Consider the following 9,134-nt stretch of genomic DNA (forward strand, 5'->3'; position numbering starts at 1 on the left):
AAGTTAATCTCAATTTATGAGATGATGCTAACATTTGGCGTAGAAACGCCTTCTGCAGGACACCATAATACCAGATTTTCAGCTCTAAGGAATCACAGGACAGATCTGCTGCTTTGCAGAACACATCAACAGAGAACATTTTGCAGTAGCACATTTAAAGAGACAGTACACCGTTGCCTGGTGTGACCTGGGGGGAAACAGATTTGCATAAATGTGTCATACAAATGGGCTTTGTTCTAATTTGTGTGTTTAATGAACCTTTCAAGTTCCCTAACGTATACACAAAACCATTCCTGTACAGATAGACAGTTTTAAGAGTCACACAGCCTTTTTTATTGCTTTATAAAACATTACAAGCTAATATTCAAATAACCTACTGTCAATTAATAGTTCAGAATAGTTTTTATTGCTTTTGTGTTAATACTGAAACTGTGTTAAATATTTGGTTACCTATGTGAGAAATCACCAGAGCAATACAGGCCTTTTGTAAAACCATTTATCGGAAAGAAGTAAAGAGCAAAGAATCCATATGTGCTTTGTGTTTGTGTGGTTATAACTAATAACTTAATAACTTACTATTACTAGGGGAAACACTCACTTTGCTAAATTTGTGATTATTAAAGTTTTTTCATTCAAATACAAACTTCATTCCAAGGTCCTTGGTATTTTTTAATTGTAATTTCTAAATTGTTCTTTTTATTCATTTTTTTAAAATTAAACTGAGCCTCAGTATTGTATATTATTAATATCTATCTATCTATCTATCTATCTATCTATCTATCTACTCTACTCTACTCTATATGGCCAAACATATATACTGTGGATAGATAGATATCTAGCTATCACACATCAAGGGCAACTTAATAAAGTCAAACTTATTTTTGTAAAAAGCCCCAGAAATTAAACATGGTTTATCAAAAAACAATGATTTAAACAATACAGAGAGAATTTGGGCCTAAAATGTAGTGAAAATATCAGTAATTAATCATGGTCTTTGTACATTTTTGTAAATTTATACAATTGTTCTTATTATTTTTGTTTATTTAATACGCTGAGCCTCAGTCAGTAATGCTGACATTTTTATTGTGTTAGGTACTATTCTATCTGTTTATCTACACTAGTCATACCATGGTATAAAAAACACCTGATTTTTCCAATTCACATTTTTATATTGAAATTAGTCTCACGTCTCCAGAAATTAACCATGGTTTTTCAAATTACAATAATTACAGTGGTTTTGTTTGTTTGTTTGTTTGTTTATTTCAAATCACTGTAATGACTGTAATTTGATAAACCATGTTTAATTATAATTTTAATGATATTAAATTATATATAAAGCTATGCCTGGAATATAATTCTGATTGTTGTTGATTGATGACAGGTGTTCCTATTAAAGTGGACATATATACCAGTTCAAGCTCTTTCCTGTTCTGTTCTTATCCCTGATACATTACACTTTAGGCTGAATCTCCCTCTGGCTCATGAAAGCAGGTGCAGCAGAAAGAAAAGCTTTTCTACAGGGACTTTATGCATTCATGTCTGTGTTGTATATGGATCATCTTATACAGCTGCAGGAAATCATCACAACATTTTAGCTGCACTAGTACACCATCAGAGAGCTTATTTTAAATACAAAATGAACACCTAAAGCGATATTTTTTTCCTCTCTCAGATGTATGTGAGCTTTCTCTACACAATGGCTATTGAATACAACTTTGCCATTTGTTAACATCACAAATGTGCCATGGGTTTCAGAAAACCTCCCTCTGTGTTCAAGATGTTGAAGCAGCAGTTTGTCATAATGTGATAATCTGATTGGAAAAGCTTCGCTTGAAAATCACTAAGAATGCCTTCAGTCTAACTATGAGGTAATTGGACAGCAGGCTTATGCACAGGAAAGAGCGGCTTATTACCAGACATAAACATATATCAGAATATTATACACAACTTACAGTGTTGGGATCCTTTTCCATACTGTGTTGCAAATATCTAGTAGTATCCAGTAGCATACTGTTCATTGTTTCCATCCTTTTACATACAATACTGCAAGTATACAAATAATATCACATCATTAACATGTCAGCTTATTTTAATATTTACTTTGGTTAATCACAGGATACCATGCTATCAATGAAACTATATTAGAAATCAAAGAATCCATTCACATAAAATCACTAGTTTATTTTTAATGTGCAATATTCACTGAGTTGCCAGCAATTGGTGTAGTCCTGTGGTGAGAATTTAAAGCACTGTAGACAGGAAATATATCAGCTGCTACAAGGGCCAAAGATAAACTATGACCTGAATAAAGGTACCAGGGGTTTTGTCCTATACATGTCCTTAACTGGCAACAGCATGTCCAGTATGCACAGAGAAAGTGCTACTACTACTATTTGATAAAGCAAAAAAGCACTAAATGGAAAAAAAAAAAAATCATAAATTGCAGGAATTTGAATTTTAAAAAACAGATCTATGTAAAAAAATCTTTTTTGCATTGACCGATTTGTGTGCACTGCACTTCCTTACAGGGTTTATTTCCCTTGCTGGATTCTTTTCCCATGGAGAGCCCAAGGAGACTGCAGCAAATGAGCACTGGCTGTCCACGGTCCACATGCGATCCGCCACAGCCATGTTTTAATGCTGATTGCCTCTCTCTTTCAGCAGCAATGCACCACTCAAGTCCTGCAGGCAATTTGACAAATGAGCTGCAATAATAACGGAGGTGCGCGTGCACTGCAGCAAGCGTCCCACACTGCACACCTTCCTCATGAAAGTTCACAGCAATGCACAAGAGCATACATACACCCACCCTTATTTGTATACAGGATATGTATCACACACACATATACGCACATGTACACACTGAAAAAAAAACCCTACAAAGGCTCACCTTGCTCCCAGCTGTAGTGCACCTGGACTGATGCACTGCTTTTTATATAAAGCTGTGATGCTTGCAGTAAGCACTTCCGTCTTTCTGAATGGGTATGTGGAAACAGGCTTTGACAGGGGTCTGTGATTTAGCTAAAAAATAATGAACATAATCAGTTAATAGGATTTGTAATAATTAAAATAGAATAGAATGGAATATTGAAATCCCACTCTGATGATTTTTAACTTTACTGTAAGATATTAAATTAACTCAGCTGCAAGAAATTTTTGACTGCATAGATTAGACTAGAATAGAATTCTTCAATCCCACACTGATGTTTTTCAGCTATACAATAGGAAATTCAATTCAATCCACTGCCAGATATTTATGAGTACAAGTAAAAAAAGAATAGAAAAGAAAATAACAGAATAGTTTAGAATAGAGTAGAATAGAATATGTAAATCTCACTTTGATATTTTTAGGCTATTCAATAGGATATTAAATTCAGTTGGCTGCAATACATTTATGGGTAATAGAATAGAATAGAATAGAATAGAATAGAACACTTTGATCCCACTTTCCTTTTTGTCAGCTATACAGTAGGATAATAAATTCAATCAGCTGGCAGATCTTTATGAGTATGCAAAAAAAAAAATGGAATAGGACAGAAATGCTTTGATCCCACTTTGGTGTCTTTCAGCCATACAGTAGGATATTAAATACATTCCGCTGCAAGGTATTTATGAATGAGTAGAATAGAATAGAATAATTCAGCTGCACTTTGATGTTTTTCAGCAACGCAGTAAGATATTAAATTCACTCAGCTGCAAGATTTTTAGGACTGAATAGAATAGAATACTTCAATCCCACTTCAATGTTTTCAGCTATACTGTATGATATTGAATTCTATTAGCTGCCAGATTTTTATGAGTAAATAATAAATGCAACAGACTAGTATAGTTCACTCCCACTCTGATGATTTTTAGCTTTACAGTTTAATATTGAAGTCACTCAGCTGCAAGGTATTTATGAATAAATAGAATAGAATAGAATAGAATACTTCAATCCCACATTGATGTTTTTCAGCTATACTGCATGATATTAAATTCCATTAGCTGGCAGAATTTTATGAGTAAATAGATAAATGCAATAGAATAGAATACTTCAATCCCACTCTGATGATTTTTAGCTGTACATTTCAACATTAAGTTCACTCAGCTGCAAGGTATTTATGAATCAATAAATTCCCTCTCTTCTCCCACCAACTTGCTGCCATAGTGAGCCCAGCAGCAGCTGTATGCAGAGGAACGACTGCACTTCCTGACGCATCAGGCACTCACTCACCTTGACGTAAACCGGGGGAGCAGAGCTTTAGCTGCTGTAGGAGAAAGCGCAGGCTGGGGGCTGCCTGATGGGACACGGTATTGATTGCCCTGAGATGGAGAGATTTTAAAAGGCTGGCGGAAAAAGAGGAGGAGTAAGCGAGGAGCTCGCAGCAGCATTTGCATGCCTCCCCCCCTGCAGATATCAGCACGCTCAGCATTATTGTGCTGGTGCTGTGCAGGAAAATGTGAATTTCACATACAGACAGCTGAGTGCTGGGTAATTTAATTCTGCACCCAGCTTCTCTGCCAGCAGTGTAAAGTGAGCCACGTTACCTTCAAACAGACTCGACCTTTCATCCTCACCCCTAAGGATGATGGAAAAAATGCAATGAAGAAAATACACACATAACGTAATGCATGGAATTGCCCCAATACAACAGTAAAAAAGTGCTGACATTCACACGAACAAAATGGCTGCAATCTAAAATCTAAAAAAAAAAGTTATTACATTAATGGGCTGATAAATATTTCTAATATTTTCTGATTGCTGTAATGAAAACCTTTGTGTTAAATTGCAAAAGAATGCCAGACAGAAGAATTTTCACTAGTGAATTTTCATTATTTTCACTATATATATATATATATATATATATATATACGTACACACACACACACACACACACACACATATATATATATATATAGACAAGACAATATGAGGAAGAAACCCTGAGAGGAACCAGACTGAAAAGGGAACCCATCGTCATCTGGGCAGTGCGATTATAAATAAATCCCCTCTGTAATGGTGTAATTGGTATGTCCCCTTTTTGCTTTAATGACAGTGTGCACTCAAGCTGACACAGACTCCACAAGTTTGTGTAAAATATGATGATCCATGTCAGATCAAATCCATCGGTGTGTCATCTGGGAGGAAAATCTGACCTTTTCTACAAAGCAGTTAACATACTCAATATCACATTGAGTAAACATTTGTTATATTTAAATAGTGACCTACAAATTGTGCAAATTGTACAGATCCTAGATTTTCAATGTGGTCATTGAAACACACCATTACCATTACCACATTATATATATATATATATATATATATATATATATATATATATATATATATATATATATATATATAACACACCATTACCATTACCACATTATATATATATATATATATATATATATATATATATATATATATATATAACACCATTACCATTACCACATTTTATATATATATATATAATGTGGTAATGGTAATTGATAACCACATTACTCTAGATATCGAACCCATTATTTAGAAATATTTCGTTATTAACGTTATTATCCATATGTATATATAAATCTCACTGTCAATATTAATTCACTTCCATCTCATTAATTTTTTAAGCTCGGTGAAACTGTATGTGCTATACTAAACACAGGGAGGCAGTAAAGTGCTTTCCCTGCAGTTTCTCCATCCTCTTCCAAGTGCCTACAACTGCAATTTAGAGTTATAATTTAAGCCACCAATCTTGTGGTTATTGTAGTTCCAATTTTGTGAACAATGCATAATAAAATGAATCAGCATAAGTAAATGACTTGCCAAAAGTCTCAGCTTATTATTAGTCTGTGCCTTCTATGCACAAGCAAATAGCTTTTGAACAATAACTTTTTTTTTTATTATTAGAAAACCAGCTAATTATGTGAACACAAACAATGTTGTCTTTAAAATGATGAAATCTTCAGATTTGCATTAAGCCAGAACTTCTTTGGTTGTTGTTGTGGATCAGACGTGAGTATAATATTGTACTTATTACAAACGCTTTTTATAGCCTTACAGAAAGTCACAAATGTTATACCCGTATACAAATCTCAAATGTTCAAATATCATATGAAAACATGTATTTTACATATTTTTTTTTTAGAATTCACATGCTGTTTTACATATGACCTTTTCACATCTATTGAATGTTTTTATGTTTTTTCCATTTATTTTCACATAACAATTAGTGCACGTTGTGTTATTTATCACATGTGATTTTCTCACATGATTCATTTATTTTCACACGTGAATTTTTCACATGTAGGTCATGTGGTTTGATTTTTCACACATACTCACATATTATTCACATGATGTGTCATTCTTCAAATTCATAGTTGCAATTTCAGGGCATAAACATGGTGAAATGTTTTTCACGTTAGCACATACTACTTTCATATTTTCATGTCATATGTGATAAACACATAAGGTTTCTTCCATAAGGGTTTTGCACAAATACTGAAGTCACCATTCTGCTTTGAAAGTCAGAATCAGAATAAAAAGAATATTTGCCAAGTATAAGATGTAAATAAATTAAATACAACAGCACAATACAGTACAAAAATAAAACTACAAAGGTATACATTTCAGTGCTAAAATACAGTACATAGTATACCACATAAATACTGCCACTAGTGAAATAGTCTACAAATGATGCACTTGCTATTATATACTAATGCAATGGCCCTTAGATCTGATGACTGCTGAAAAATTATTTTAAAAAAATAGTACAATCAAAATTCATATGTTGTACAGAAAATTATATGTGAGCAGAGATTTAATATTAAAAACTTGCCTATGCAAAAAAAAATTCAATTCCTATATTGTGAAGAATTTTATATATGAAAAAGAAATACACACACACAGTCAAAACTGTACAATGTACAATACACAAGGAGTGTGACTAAGTAGAATGAGAGAATGGATTAGTCTAAATATCTTGGGTGACTGTGAGATTACCTCATGATACATTTCCTTTAAGCATGACCTAAGGTCAAAACTGTGACAAAATTCGCACCCACATACCTCAAGCCTGACATCTATTTCTGAAAAGAAAGAGGTGCTTGTGCTGAGATCTCTGGAGGATCTGCTGGGGAAACATAGAGGGAATGAGTCACCCAGAGCTGAGGTCTGCATGTGTGTGGTGGCAATGAGGTGGCCAAAACCACGGACAACCAAACAGGACTGCACAGAGATGGAGTGTGTCCTCTGAAGGATTAAGGCTCCAAATACATGACTACTGTTCAAAGGGCCAGGGTTATAAAAGTAAACTGAAGCAAAAACTTCAGCTTTTCATAGCAAATGAGTACTGTACTCTTAGAAAAAAAGATTAAATCTAGAACCTCTAAGGGTACTTTGGGTTGTACCTCTGGGGAAAACTCTACACAAAGGTAGAACCCAGCTAAAAAGCTACCCAAAGACTTCTTAAAGAACCACTTTTACTAAGAGGGTAGGCATAATGCTTATTCACAATTAATGGTCTGCTTGTGAGGAGAATCTTAAAGCCCCTCTATAATACAGTTCATACAGCTATAATATATATATATATATATATATATATATATATATATATATATATATATATATATATATATATATATATATATATCTCCAGTGGGACAATAATCCAAAATATAAGTCATAAATCAACAGAAAAATAGTTTGATGTTTGCTAGGTCATTTATATTATTATAGGCTATTCAGTATTTATTTAACATTGCCTAACATTTGTTTAACATTACCTAACACACGAAATGTCTTATTGCTAAACTAAATTCCTTCTCAATCTCAATTTATTTTGCCTAAACAGTATGCAAACTTTTGCAATCCATTGTATATATGACTGGCTCCAATTTTGTAAAAATAAAATTACTTTGTTTGGTATAACTCATCTCATTCGTGTGCAGTTCCACTTCATCCTTTCCTAGATGGTTTCCTGGAATGTGCAAAGCAACTGGGTTTTGGTAGTGTTATTCATCTGATTGTATGTGACATCTTTATAGGTGATCAAAAGTACAACATTGTTAATGCTCCAAGGCGTTTCAATAACATTCAGGTTTATGTGCTGGAACACCATTATTGGATACACAGTAATAGGTATCAAAGCAAGTGCTGCCAACAAATAAAGCAGACAGGGTGAAATATGGGAATAATGCCCCCTCCTGATTTGTGGGCATGCTATTGTTTCTGTTGTGTCATTCCTGATTGGGACGTTCTGTGTCTGAGGTGTGCTCAGCCAGTCCGAACACAAGGGGACAGTAAAGCCTTTTTAACACTCCACAGCACCCCTGATTCCTATTAATCTCAGCATTATTGCAAGAAGACTGCTCGGTTTCTCCGCTGCACAGGCCCCCTCACCAAAGTGCATTTATATAATGCCTCAGACTGACTAAATTATCTTCTGGCAAAAACAGGGTCTCATTTTATTTCTTCCAGAAAATGAGACAGTTGCAAACAACAGGCTTTAGCCAGGAAGGTGTGGCAGTCTTATGAAAGGTTGGAGGATGAGTTCAGCAAGCCTCCAGACGGTTTAGACTGTTGTAATGAGCCTGGTTGCCTGTTGAATCATTATGGAAAGCAGCCACTGGATGCAGGGAAATGCAGTGAGTCAACACAAGGGGGGCTTGAGAACAGGTGGGCAGAAGTGGTGAAGTAGTCATCAGGAAAGCGGATGTTGGGATACACCTGTAGCTCAGTAGCCTGCAGTCCTATTGTCTGCTTCAAGTAAACATTTGGGGCTAGCAAACATCATTCCCACGTTTGCACTCGCAGAAGAAAAGGATCTAAAGTGTAATTTTAGGGTATAAGTTGTGGATAATATCTGGCCTGTGACTGACAAAATCTAACTTTTTGATTAAAATATTTTTGCAAAATTAGGCCTGGATGACCAAAGGCCCAAAACTGGACTGGACCTTGGACAAACTGCCCCTAGCTGATGGTGGTGTTGCCCTCAAAGGTGTTTTAGATTTTTAGTTACTCAAGAAAATAAATAGTGTACTTTTTATTATTATTTGGTACACAATTTTCCCTTGAGGATCACTGATATTACTTAAATTTGTATTTTTATTTTCGCTACATGCACCTGTAGATTACCTTTTTCTCACAGTGTAACCCACAAATTTTA

Source organism: Pangasianodon hypophthalmus, chromosome 16, assembly GCF_027358585.1.
Source record: "Pangasianodon hypophthalmus isolate fPanHyp1 chromosome 16, fPanHyp1.pri, whole genome shotgun sequence".
Lineage (NCBI taxonomy): Eukaryota > Metazoa > Chordata > Actinopteri > Siluriformes > Pangasiidae > Pangasianodon > Pangasianodon hypophthalmus.